This window comes from Prinia subflava, chromosome 3, assembly GCF_021018805.1.
Source record: "Prinia subflava isolate CZ2003 ecotype Zambia chromosome 3, Cam_Psub_1.2, whole genome shotgun sequence".
NCBI lineage: Eukaryota > Metazoa > Chordata > Aves > Passeriformes > Cisticolidae > Prinia > Prinia subflava.
Window position 1 is genome coordinate 101,709,660 of NC_086249.1, and position 13,016 is coordinate 101,722,675.

At 42.1% G+C, this 13,016-nt stretch overlaps 1 long non-coding RNA gene across 2 annotated transcripts in view; it reads right to left on the minus strand.

Annotated features, from left to right (window-relative positions):
• Window positions 1-1,828: 1,828 nt before the first annotated feature.
• The window catches only part of LOC134548691 (uncharacterized), a 37,560-nt gene continuing 26,372 nt past the window's right edge, over window positions 1,829-13,016 (minus strand). Inside the window, exons 3-4 of one of the 2 annotated variants that reach the window (XR_010079868.1) lie at window positions 4,528-4,588; window positions 1,829-3,632 (exon numbers count right to left, since the gene is read on the minus strand). This is a non-coding gene — a long non-coding RNA (uncharacterized LOC134548691). Of the gene's footprint in view, window positions 4,589-13,016 lie in introns of both variants that reach the window. The other variant, XR_010079867.1, reaches the window with a different exon arrangement.

The window sequence follows — 13,016 nt, forward strand, 5'->3', positions numbered from 1 at the left end:
TTTTCAGATCAAGGAAAGTTCCTTGCTTGTGCCTTTTCCTTGGTGAACTGACTGGATACTGAGTTCGTGGAACTGAGGTTTAGAGCACATGGTGCAGCTCTCAAATGAAATGTGTCTTGTGGCAGGACTTTTGCCTCTGAATAATCATTTATCACAAAGAGTGATTAAGTGTCAGAGCTTATGACTCTTTTAGAAGCTTATTACTACTATCAGTGCATATGGTAGTGAGGGATTTTTTTTTCTTCTCAACTCCTAAGAGGAAAAGCAAAATTGATTTGGGAAGTAGCTCACGGATATTGATATTAAATATTAACATGAAGCACTTGATTTAGACAGCTTTGGGTATTTCCAACATTTTGTTACAGTCCAAAAGATTATGTAAAGTTCACAAACAGCCTTTCTGAGTGATCCAGACGTTAAAAATCATTCTGCTTTTGCAGCAAGGCTAAATCTGGTTTGCTAACTTTAATGTCACATTTCAGTAAACAGACTTCTGAAGATTCTTTTTATTTATTGTTTCAGCATATTATCAGTTTTCATCGAGGTGAGTGTTTTTTAGGATGTCTCTGCACACTATTAATCACCATTTACAGTGTATTGTCTCACACAACATGCACCAATACAGAAAAAATGCATAAAATTATAGAATCATAGAATGACCAGGGCTGGAGGGGATCTTAAAGACCATATAATTCCAACATCCTGCCATGAGCAGGGACACCTTCCACTAGACCAGGTTGCTCAGAGCCTCACCCAAGCACGCCTTGAACACCTCCGGGGATGGAGCAGCCACAACTTCCCTGGGCAGCCCGTGCCAGTGCCTCACCACTCTCACACTAAAGAATTTCTTCCTAATACCTAATCCAAACTCTTTCAATTTGAATCCATTCCCTCTTGTCCTGTCTTTACACGCCCTTGTAAAAAGTCCCTCTCCATCGTATCAGGGAAAAGCGAGAATCTAGAGAGCGAGAAACATTGAACTTGCTGGAGCTGCCTCTAAGAGTCTCTTTTTTCCTTTTCTGAGGGTGAAAAAATGAAACAAGGCAGAGAAGAGCTGGGGTTCATCATTTGTCTCTCCAGCTGGGGTTCCCCCGAGCCAGCAGAGAGGCGTGGGCGGTGCAGAACCGCGTCCTGCCATGGGGGGGAGACAACCGCACCGCCCCGCCCGTTTCCAGGCTGCGCGCGCAATTCCTCCTTGGCACCACCTCGGAGCCAAACCAGAGCCAAAAAACATCCAAAAAAACGCTCTGTGAGCACCCCAAAGGCACCAGGAGGGTTCCTCCGGGTGACAGGGAAAGCTGGCGGCGCTGTCCGAGCGTTAGTACACAAGAGGAGCCTTGAGGGGGTCGTGTGAATGATACCAAAAAGGTCTCAGCTTCTTAGCACTGCAGGAGCGGAAAATCCCATTTCAGATGTCTGTGCTCATAACTGGGAAAGAGGGGAATGAAGGGTTTTGGTTTTAAGCAGCTAAAGCGCTGTCCAACTGCAAGACAAGTGGGATGTGGCACTCAAGTAATGACTGTTTTGGTGCCAAGTTAAACCCTAAAATGTACACAGATCTTACTAAATGAGTAACAGCAGGCTCTGCCCTCTATCTAGCAATACAAAACAAAACAAAACAAAAAAGTAATTTTCCAAAGTTAATAATAACTATGATAAAATGTAGAGCAAAACAAAAAAAATTCATTTTCCAAAGTTAATAATAACAATCTATGATAAAACGTATAGTAAAACAACTTTCTTGAGGGTTTTTTTTACATTCTTAGACCAATTTTATTTATGAAAGGAAGCATCTCTGTATTTAAAGGTGTTAAGGGCTCATGTTCTTGCAAGTTTACTCAGTACAGCTGTTAAACTCTTAATTCTTCTTCCATTACTCTAAGAAAAATTAAATGCTGCAGATGTTATCCTTTATAATGCCATATACACAGAATCAGTTCCTCATTTGAAGGGCAAGTTATTTATTTTTTCCTACTGATCTTCAAGGGAATCATGATCATTAGGTATTTCCAGGGTTAAATAAACATGACCTAAAGTGATCACAAGTCAAAAGTTATGTGAAAGAGATATTCTCATGTCAGTAAGTGGAAATCTAGGAACTGCACCTGAAATATTTCAAACAAATCCCTCTCTTCAGACAAAAACACAGTAAGAACGCAAGTGAAAAGGCAGAAATAGACCTGAAACTAAAACATTTCCTGTCTCTGAGATATATTTGAACTAGACAGTCTACATTATTAAAGATGCCAGTGGTCACAGATAATCAATAGGTCAAACTCCATGAAATAAATCAAACAAAACCCAAAAAACCAAAATGGCAACAAGACCAAACAAAACAAAACAAAACAAACACCACCAAAAAAACCCCAACCAAGCAAACAGAAAAAAAGACCAAAAAAAAAGAGAAGAAAATAAATGAGCACTCATACCCTCTGAAAGTTTTTAGCCATTCCAGTTCCAGACTCCTGACCCTCTCTCACTGCAGAGCAACACCCCTGTGTGAGGACATGAGCCCGGGCTCCTGCATTTCTGCAGCTGCAGACCGGACAAGCCCACCTGCCAGGAATTGCCCTAAGGACAACTGCAGGGAGCTTAAGAAGATTTGCATCCATTCATAAAAGATCGCTTTGCTTAAGATGGAGCCAATGTGGGACCCGGCGTGCAGGAACCTGGGGTACTTTCAGGGCTATTGCCTAATTTTCCAGAGCCCCAAGCCCATGCAATTCCCAGTTCTTACTGGGAAGAGGGGCACTGAACACCAAGTGCCTCACTGCTGGCCCTCATGGCAAGCAGAGGAGCCACTCCAGAGCAATCCCTGCCACCCAAAACCATTATTGACTGACATTGTTTCACTCCACCAAGCTTTCCTCACCTCATGAAACCTTCTCCTCCTCCTATCTCACAAAGAGGGAAAAGCAAGTCTTGAAAACCTTCTGTTGCCAAGGATTATTTGAAACTGAAGAGTGGTGTCTGCTCCACGATCTAGTGCAAAACTCAACTTCATAGCTCTTATCCTGGCTTTAAATCCACTGTTACCCTCAACCTCCCTGATGATTCCCATGCTTTTGCAATTACCCTCCCAGATTTCCACTCAAACCTGGGTGTTTCCTCAGGCTTGCACATGATAAAGGTCTGCTGAAGCCAAGAGAAACGCTCCTCCACCTATCCCACAGCCCCATCCCAGGGTTTTCTCCAGATCAAACCTCAGGATATCTGAGCATCTAAGAACAAGTTGCTGTTATGAGACAACAGCATCATCCCACAGCCAGCTAGTCACAAGCAGAGACATTTTAACAATGAGAAAAGGGGAAATATCATTCAATCAAACAAAAAAATTGGAAAGTCACCCATCTTTATTACTCTTGTGTATAGCACCAGCTTCTTAGAAAAAAGTACGGCTCAAATGGTTTTTGTTTAAATATTGCAAATTAGTGAGCAGGAACAATGTTGCCAGTAAAACATGGAAATTTGTGTGACAGGTTTTCAAAATAAAGTTTTCAACCTTAGACCGCGAGGAGTTTTTCAGAGCTGCAGGTGGGAGCTGGGAACACTTGCCCGCCTTTTTCATCTTAAAAAACTCTGAACATGTCTTTAAACAGCAGTAATTCAGAACTTCAGAGAGTATCTGAGCTCTTCAAGTAAGGAAAAACAACAGTAAGGAAGAAAATTTTGTGTAGTTATGTTTAAAGAGACGATAGCGTGGCACAATATCCAGACATAAAACCAGTTAAACCCCACTTTTATCTGTCACACGCACCAAGAATTTTTGTTCTGTTCTCTTTCATTTACAGTAAGTGCACTTATTGCTGGTTTTGAGTCTGTTTTCTTGATAAGACATTATATAACAGGAATTAAGGAGTCAGAGCCCTTTGAAGAACCCTCAGCACATAAGACTTATTCACCAGGTTGGTAGACACAATGAAAGAGAAGATGCATGAAACCAAGAGCACTTGTACACTCCTCCACCCCAGTCATCTGTTTTGTCTCTGCCACCTATCTTTTAGGTTGTGGTCAGCAGAGTTTAAAGAGCTTCAGCTCTGTGAATATTTGGGGGTTTTTTTAAGACATATTTTACTACCAACGTGTACAAAAGCAGCCACCCAGGGCTGAACGGAGTTTTTATCCTGAACTGTTGTACGGGTCCTTTAACTTTTTATGACTCATAGTTCAAGTATTTGGGAATTCCCCTCTAAATATTAGTTTGACACACTTGCATTATGGAAAGTTATTTTATTCAAAAAGTAACAAAATGCAATATTCATTCAATACCCAGGTCTATATTTAGCACCACACAATTCGGTTTTTCTCTTTTTTTTTTTTGCAATAAAGCTTCTAATTAAAGACAGATTAAAAAAAAAAATTGAGAACAAGACTGAATAGCAGAAGTAGCAGCACTGAAAGAGACAATCAGTGTTACACACCCAAGCAAGTCAGGATTTTTTTTTTAACTATTTAAACAATGTTAGAGCTGTTTACCTTCTTGCCCAGACCCCCAGTTTCATTAAGAGTACACAGCTTCTCTCTTACCTGTGTGCTGAGGTCCCTTCTTGGAGGGCTGGCTACTCATCAGGGATCACCTGACTAAAGCCTGGAAAGAAATTAAAATATCATCAGCTGACCACCCTGGCTCACTGGCTTCCCAGCTTCCATCCTCCTCTCCACAGCACTTCGTCATGTGAGGCAGGACAGAACCAGCTGTCATTGCTTCAGAAAAAAAGGGAAATGGGCCCCTCCGTTTCCACCTCCTTCCTTCCTCCTCGCTCACTCTTTCCTATCTGTCCCTGCCTCCGATCTCCTCCCTCCCTCTCTCGTTCTCATTCACCGCCCGCCCGGCTGGGCTCTCCCGGGGGAAGCCGCATTCCACAAGGCACAAGCATTTCCCCTGCATCCCGAGGCTTTCCCCAGCCAGCTGCCTGCGCATTTGGACTGGGGAAAATTGAAATAATACAAAAATAAAAATTAAAAAAAAAAAAGAAGGGGGGGAGGGGGGGAAGAAGGGGGCTGGGGGGGAACTAAAAAAAATAAATCAGAGGAAAACAGAGAAAAAGCACCACATTCCAGAGCCCTCAGTCAGCCCTGGCAGACTGCGAGACATTTTCGGTCGCACAGCACAAAACGCATTAGTCAGAGCCGAGAGACCACACACTTTGTACCAGTACCACGCGAACAGAGAGCGGCCTGAGCAGCAAAAGGGAAAGGAGGGGTTCCCATTGGTGTTCCCATTTTCCATGGGGTGGTCCCCTGAGCACATGGAATTCCCGCAGGAAAAGGGCCGGGGTTGGCATTCCCGGCAGAATCAAGGTGGAGGTGGGCAAGGGGAGCTCTCGGGACTCCCCCTCCAGCACAATGCTCCAAAGACTGCAAGGCATTCTCTAAATCACAACTTCCACCTCCCCGATGGTTTGCTCGGAGGAAATACAAGCCTAGAAAAAGTGAAAGTAATACTGCGTGATTCAGATTCCCCGAAACCACATATACTTTCAGTTCAGACTCCGCTGCTCCTCGCAGCTCGGCAGCTTTATCCATCTATGGAGTTTTGTTTCCTTCTACTTACGCAGTTTCAGCCCTCCGTGTTCGCAGGGAATCTGATCAGCGACAAACCAGAAGGGAGCTCGGCGTAAAAAAATAAAAAAAGAGCCCCTCCGTCCTCATCCCAATGACCTAATCACTCATCTATCTGCTCACTGCTTCCGTCCCCCACACGCACTTATCTCTTGCTCGAAGGCATTTTGGGAGTGAGGACAGGGCTTGGGAGGAAACTCCGCTCCTAAAATCACATCAGAGAGGGACAGCGCTGCCAGGAGCACGCGTCTGTGTCTGCTGGCACCGGCACCACGGAGCCCCAGCCCCGAATTCCCTGATCCGAGCCCCGAATTCCCTGCTGCCAGCCCCAAATTCCCTGCTGCGAGCCCCAAATTCCCCACTGCCAGCCCCAAATTCCCTTCTGCCAGCCCCAAATTCCCTGCTCTCAGCCCTGAATTCCCCTCTGCCAGCCCCAAATTCCCTGCTCTGAGCCCCAAATTCCCCACTGCCAGCCCCGAATTCTCTTGTACTAGCTCCAAATTCTCTGCTGCCAGCCCCAAATTCCCTGCTCCCAGTGCTAAATTCCCTGTTCCCAGCCCCAAATTCTCTGCTCCCAGTGCTAAATTCCCTGTTCCCAGCCCCAAATTCTCCTCTGCCAGCCCCAAATTCCCTGCTGCCAATACCAGATTCCCTGCTCCCAGTGCTAAATTCCCTGCTCCCAGCCCCAAATTCTCCTCTGCCAGCCCCAAATTCTCCACTGCCATCCCAAATTCCTTGCTGCCAGCCCCAAATTCCCTGCTGCCACCCCCCAATTCCCTGCTCTGAGCCCCAAATTCCCTTCTCTCAGCCCCAAATTCCCTGCTCCTCACGGGACTGTCCCTAACACACCCTGCCAAGACGCAGGGGCTCAGCCCAGAGTCAGGGAAGTGTAGGGAGGAGGGGGAAGATGGGGAGAACCCTCAAGAGCCTGCACTGGAATTTCTCTTCAGGGAAGTCCATGCTTTAATGAAAGACTGATACTAGATACCACAAAGAAACTTTTATTTCTGTATGCACATGACTCAAATGCATTTTCTGTGTGGGTTATGTGGTTGTGTTATGTTTCATCTTAAAAAACTGTTTCAAAGAGACCTTTAAACATTAGTTTTAAGAAAAAACTCGATGTGTTTATGTACAGTGAGTGTTTTTAAACTGCCTTTTATGGCACAATGCTGTATAAAGCAGAGACACTAATGTCTGTTTTCATTATAGACATAATTTGAATCTAATACTATACACAATAATCTGTAAAAATATTTATTTTAAATTACATCCCTAAATAGTTCCCAGAAAAGTAAACAAACTGAACCCTTCACCAAAACAGACCACCTTAGTTACAATATTGTTATCTGTCCTCTTTTTCTCATTTTCTCGATTTTAAAAATGCATTACTCACTGTGTTATTGACTTAGATGCATTAGTTTATGAAATAAATGGTAGCTGCTGCTGTGCAGTATTTCAGCAGAGGAAGGCTGTCCAGAACTGCCTCAGAGACCGAACACTGTCGCCATTATAACAAAAGCATTAAAATGAATAATTCATGAGCAGAGGAAGTACCCTACCATTAAAAGGCACCGACTATTTCATGAATTGTCCAAAAGCTACCCCTTCGACTGCCCAGTTCCTCTTACTACTTAATTATGCTTCATTTTTCTAAAATGGCATCACGCAGTAATCAGCAGAAACGCACGGACTACTTGTGGGAGGCTTTCCCTAGGAGTAAGAAATGAAAGCTAAAAAGTGAGCCAGAGAGAGGGAGGGAAAAAAAGTGTTTATGTCTGATGATGGATATATTAAGGAAATGAGACTTCAGACTTGAAGGGGCTTTTCCAAACCATGCTTTTGAATCTTAAAAAGGAAGAATATGGACAGATATTCTTAACAAAAACAAAGGCAATCAGCTCTGTGCCTTTATCTGGTACCTTCTTTTTTCAGGGTCCCAAGGCATCATAAAAATACTCAGGAATTAAAAAGCCCCATTGCTGAGGACTTTCAGAACTTTCCTCCTATTTATAGGTGCAGAACATAAGGCCTCAAGAAAAACAAATTATTCTCTCTAGGTTACACAGGAAGGTTTGGAGACTGAGGCAAGAATAGAGCTTCATGCCCTGGTTACCAGTCCTGTGCCCAACAAAAAGAGCAACTTCCTTGCTTCATGCTAACAAACATTCAAAAGTTCAACAGTTCCTGCAGGTTTTAACCTAATAAAATGAACAGTGGTGCAGAGGCATTTGCTGCAGGGATAGAGGAGCACTCCGAACCATTAACCCCACATTGCACCAGAATTATGTGCAAACTCAAGCTTTGAATTATTATTGTATTTAAAGGAATTTGGCCCTAGAGTAGCTAAGTGCATCTGCTCATGTTTCTTTTATCTGCTGCAGGAAACACACATACATTGCCTGGAAAGAGATGTATTTCTAACATACGCTTTCAAACTTCTCAAGACATTCAAAATTGGTACACCAACATTGATAAACTTCTCAGATTTAATTTGAACCAACATCCAGCCCTTAAAATTGAAGAAATTGCATCTCTAAGACGTTTTGCCAATGGGACAGCGTTCCATAATGTTGAGTAAAAGCCATTCTAAATATCCTTATTTACATGGGTCACTTTTTAGTGACTCTCACTACGATTGGGAAGAACTCAAACACAATTCTTATTCCACGGCTCTCATTGCAACAAGTTCTCCAACTATGTGGTAGCAAGCCCATTAATACTGACATACAAAAACATGCCCCCAAGGCATCGTGGGTGGAATGAAAACAGGAGGTGTAACTTTGCAAGATCAGGCACTGGCACTGGTCAACTTACTGATGCTGCTGTGTAATTTTATTTTTAAACCAGGTGGCCTCTTTGCAGAGCATTGGTAAGCACATTTTTGATTGTGACTTTCCAATTTCTAGGTTTCTTTCACTTTTAAAAGAATTCCAATAGCATCTATTTGAGAGAGATGCTCTTTTGATCTGGTGTTAGATGGATGACTTTCACTCTGCCAAAAAAATTTGCCCTTCAGTCAACTCAGAGCTGCTCCCACAGCAAGTCCTTACAGGAATAAGGAAATGCTCTTTAACAGCTAGAACAATCTGTACAGTTAAACATATTTTTAGTCTTCAGTCCCCAAGGAGCTATGAGTAGAACCAAACTGCAAAACAAATATAAAATCCCCCATAATTTGTTGTTAGATATAATTAATATAGCCCAGCTCACAGCAAGCAGGTTTATTGTAACTGATAGACTATTTCAGTACAAATGACCATTAATGGTTTGATAACTTGTGGCAGGAAGAAAGAGGAGGAAAATCCAAGAAATTCTTATGCTAACTCTTCCAAAGATGGAAGAACTTCTCTTTTTTAAAACTGCACCAAAAAAAATCTCCCCAAAACCAATTAAAGAAAGAAATGCTATGAACACTTCAAGTTTATCTCCTTCAAAATATTTATCTTGAGTCAACATTACAGGAGAAATTCTGTGTTGACATAAACCAGTATGAGTGTGTCCACCAAACCAGCAACCTCCACCAGGGCATCCAGACTACTGAGTCACTACCTAAACACAAGTGTTCCAGAGAACAAATAGCATCAAATAAATTACTTCAGGAAAACAATGAGAAAGATCACCACTACTTCCACTTGGAAGTAGGTGGGGAAAAAAAAAGAAAAGTCATCATGTCTGTAATCAGAGCAGAATTTCCAATTGAAAGGAACTTAATCAGCATTTTGTTACTTGGTCAAGAACGAGAGGGGATGGGAAGAGACAGGAGAGATTTGTAGAGTAGCAACAATCAGATTGGTACATTGTTCAGTATGCACAACTGTCTCAAAACTACATTATGGCTGCAAGCAAGAGTGAATGGAATTATATATATCAGTGTAATGACAAGGTGACAATCAAATGCAAAAGAAAAAAATAATAAGAAACCAGAGCTGAAAGAAGTGTTCAGCTATCCAAGAATAACCCATCTGATCTCGGTATGCCAAAAGTGTGGTCAGATAATGTATATAAATTTATATCTAGGAGCTTAGATATTTTTAGAGAGTTCTGATATTTGTTTACCTCCAGTGAGTGAATTTATGTTCCACAGACCAGAGGTGTTTGCCACACTGTTGTTTACCTATATCAGCAAACACCAGAGTTGTGTAGACTGTGCACTGAACTACTCACAGACTTTCAGAGGAACAGAACTATTGCCTAAGCCTTCTAAAATAAAAAAAAAACACAGGTTTTAGACATTAATATAAATTATTTTATAAATCCACAAACAACTTCTGGAAGACATTTTGAGGGCTAAATAGACAGATGCAGATGCAAGAGTAGTGAGGGTAATTTCTACTTTTTTATTGTAAAGAAATACCTCAGAGAAGGCATGTCAGCACATCTACAAGATCACAAAACAATTTAGGCTTGAAAAAAACCTCTGGAGGTCATTTGGTCCAATGCTCAGACAGGGGCAGCTGCAGACCATTGCCCAGGACCACCTTCAGAGAGCCTTTGAACACCTCCAAGGACAGACTGTGCAACATCTGTGCAACCTGTGCCAGATAAAAAGAGATTCCTAATGGAAACTTCCCAGATGGAGCCTCCTGTGCTTCAGTTTAGGGCCACTCTCTCTGCTCCTGTCACTGAGCAACACTGGGGAGAGCCTGGCTCTGTCTGTTTTGCAAAACCCCTTCAGTCACTAGATAGTTTGTGCTCCTCCCTCAAAGCCTTCTTCTCCCCAGGCAGAACAGTCCCAGCTCTTCTTTTCCCCAGGCAGAACAGTCCCAGCTCTCTCAGCCTTTGCTCACAGGTGAGATGCTGCAGACCCTTCACCATTTTTGTGTCCCTTCTCTTGAAGGGAAGTCTCCAGTAGCTCCACCTTCCTTTTACTGGGGAGTCCAAAACAGGACCCAACACTCCAGGTGTGGCCTCATGAGGGCTGAGCAGAGAGGAAGATCACTATTCTCTTCCTCTCTCTCTCAAATACCAGTTGTTCCCTGGAGTAGAAAAGGTGAGATTTTAGTGACTGTTCATTTCTGTTACCTTGACATTTTCTGCCTCTTCCACAGTTTTCCAGAATTTAGAGAGAGGGGGCTTAAACAGAGAACTTCAAAAGGAAATATATGTAAAACATTTTGACAATTAAAAGTAGTAAAGTTGCTCAGGTATTTGTTTGTAGGATGTACCCATGGTGTTTTCCAACAGAAATGAAGCAGCAAAAGCTCTCTGAGTTCGATGAACTCTTCTTTGAGTCCCACTGCAGTCTCTGAAATGTCAAACCATCATAGGAAGGAGAGCAGAAAATGGTTTTTTTTGGGTCTTCTTATCAGAAAATCTACTGCCAAAGGGGTAGCTAGCTACCAAACAAACAGCTACTCTGACACAAATACAGTAACCACAAATTCTCTTCAGATCTTACAGGTGCAATTCAGCTCCTGCAGTCCAGTTTTTTGGTGCCACCTCTCCCCTGACCTCCTGCAGCCTTCTCCAAACTCCAGAGGGCTCAGGAACTGCCCCAGAGCTGCACACACCATGCAAAGGCCTGGGACACCTGCAGCACCCCAGGGAGCACTAAACAATGATGTGTAGGCACCAAAACCCACCCTAAGCACCCCAAATTATGATGTGACTCCCTGTCATGCTCATATTTGAATCATTTGGGCAAGATGTGTGTCCAAGATCCCAAATCTCTTTATCATATAAATGTGTATGTTGCTTGTCCCAAAGAAAGAGCAATTATGCTCTGCCATAAACTGGAAACTACTTATAATTCAACAAGACACAGAGGCAGATCTAGGCCACCTTAACACAGCATAAAAAGGTAAACAAACGGGTTTGTTTCCAAAGTAGGAGAGCAAGTGATTTTTCTTACAGCAGAAAATCCATCAAGACCCCCTCAGACGTTGGCAGCACAAAAAAAAAAAAAATCAGCCGAAACAGAAGAGAGTCCTGCACCTGTACCTCATACTCCCAATGAAATTTCATACACTCTGTCCCACAAAAAAATTAACATTGCCAGGGCTTGGATTTTCCTCACATCTTCTCCAGTGACCTCCACATTTTCAAATCCACTTTTATACTCTGAAATATTTACAGATCCATGATCTTCCTAATTAAGGAAAAAAAAAAAAGATGAAAGGTATCTTCAAATATTTCTTCTTTGCTATTAATACACTTCTAAAAACAATTAAAGGCTTCAGACAAACATTTCTAAGAAAAATATGAACCCAATCACTTGGCTCAGGAAGGTGCAGGGATATTGAAGCTCTGAACTGGCTCCTCAGGGACCAGCACTGGTTTAAACATGTTGACATTATTCAGCTTCCTTAGAGAGGCCAATGAAGCCAATCAAGGAACACAGCACCATAATTACTCTCATTTCTGCTGCAGGATTATCAGGTGCTGCAGTTTCAGGCTTTGGTGCTGACATCTTCTGTTTGATACACAATATTAATTTTGGGATTTTGCTGTGAATGGACACCTCAAAAGCCTCCTTTTGGGGCTCAATGGCCATCATGTGGCATGCTGTGAATAATCTCCCTGTGCTGGATGTAGGCACACAAACAGGAGGACTGTAACAGCTCTCTCATACCTGCACTGCTCTGTACAAGTGAATTTTTGTCCCATGTATACACAACCAGGAAGAATATTTATTGCATGTATCTACAGAAACATCTGCTCAGTATTTATCAGCACACTTGTATCTTGTTACATCATCCCAAGCAATGATTACACTCAAAATGAAGAGTCCTGCAGTGATTCCCAGCAGAAAGGAAGGAGGAAGACTTCAGGGCCTCCCCTTTATTGCTCTTTTCCAGTTCTCTCTCACTGGGATTATTCAGGACATCAAAAACTTATCAGCATTAACAAGACTGACGACCAATGATCAGCACCCTGGTCTCTGTTTTGTTCTACTAAGCTGACTTATAAACAATCAGTGCTGTAATTAGTAAGTGGTGACATTCATCAACAAGAACTGCATTGGCTTTCACTGATGATGTATCAAAAAATTAAGTATGCTACATAATATCCAAAAAGGTTCATTTTGGTTAAGTTTTTTTTAAGAAATGAAATAGAGAAGAAATGAGAGTTGAAGTTCTCTGGTCTTTGAGAAACTGTCATTATTTTCTTCCATCTTAAAAAGTTTCAACAGCTTATTATAAAAATTTATCCTGTGCAAATGTGAGGTATTAATTAAAATTCAAATAGCTTGTTCACAGTTTTCATGGCTAGAAGCTCAATTCTTTTCTATAGTAAGTCATTATTTAAATCAAGTCTTATTTAATTTGAGAACCATGGGAAAACAAAAGAAAGGAGAGGAATTTGGAAAACTGAGTGCATGTCAGATTTCAAGGAAGAGTAGAGAATTTTCAAATTCTAAGGAATGTTACATTTGCTTATGCTTATGCAAGCCCTTAAATATAATGTCCATTGCACCTAAACAATAGGACTGAAAGCCATGATTTTGAAAG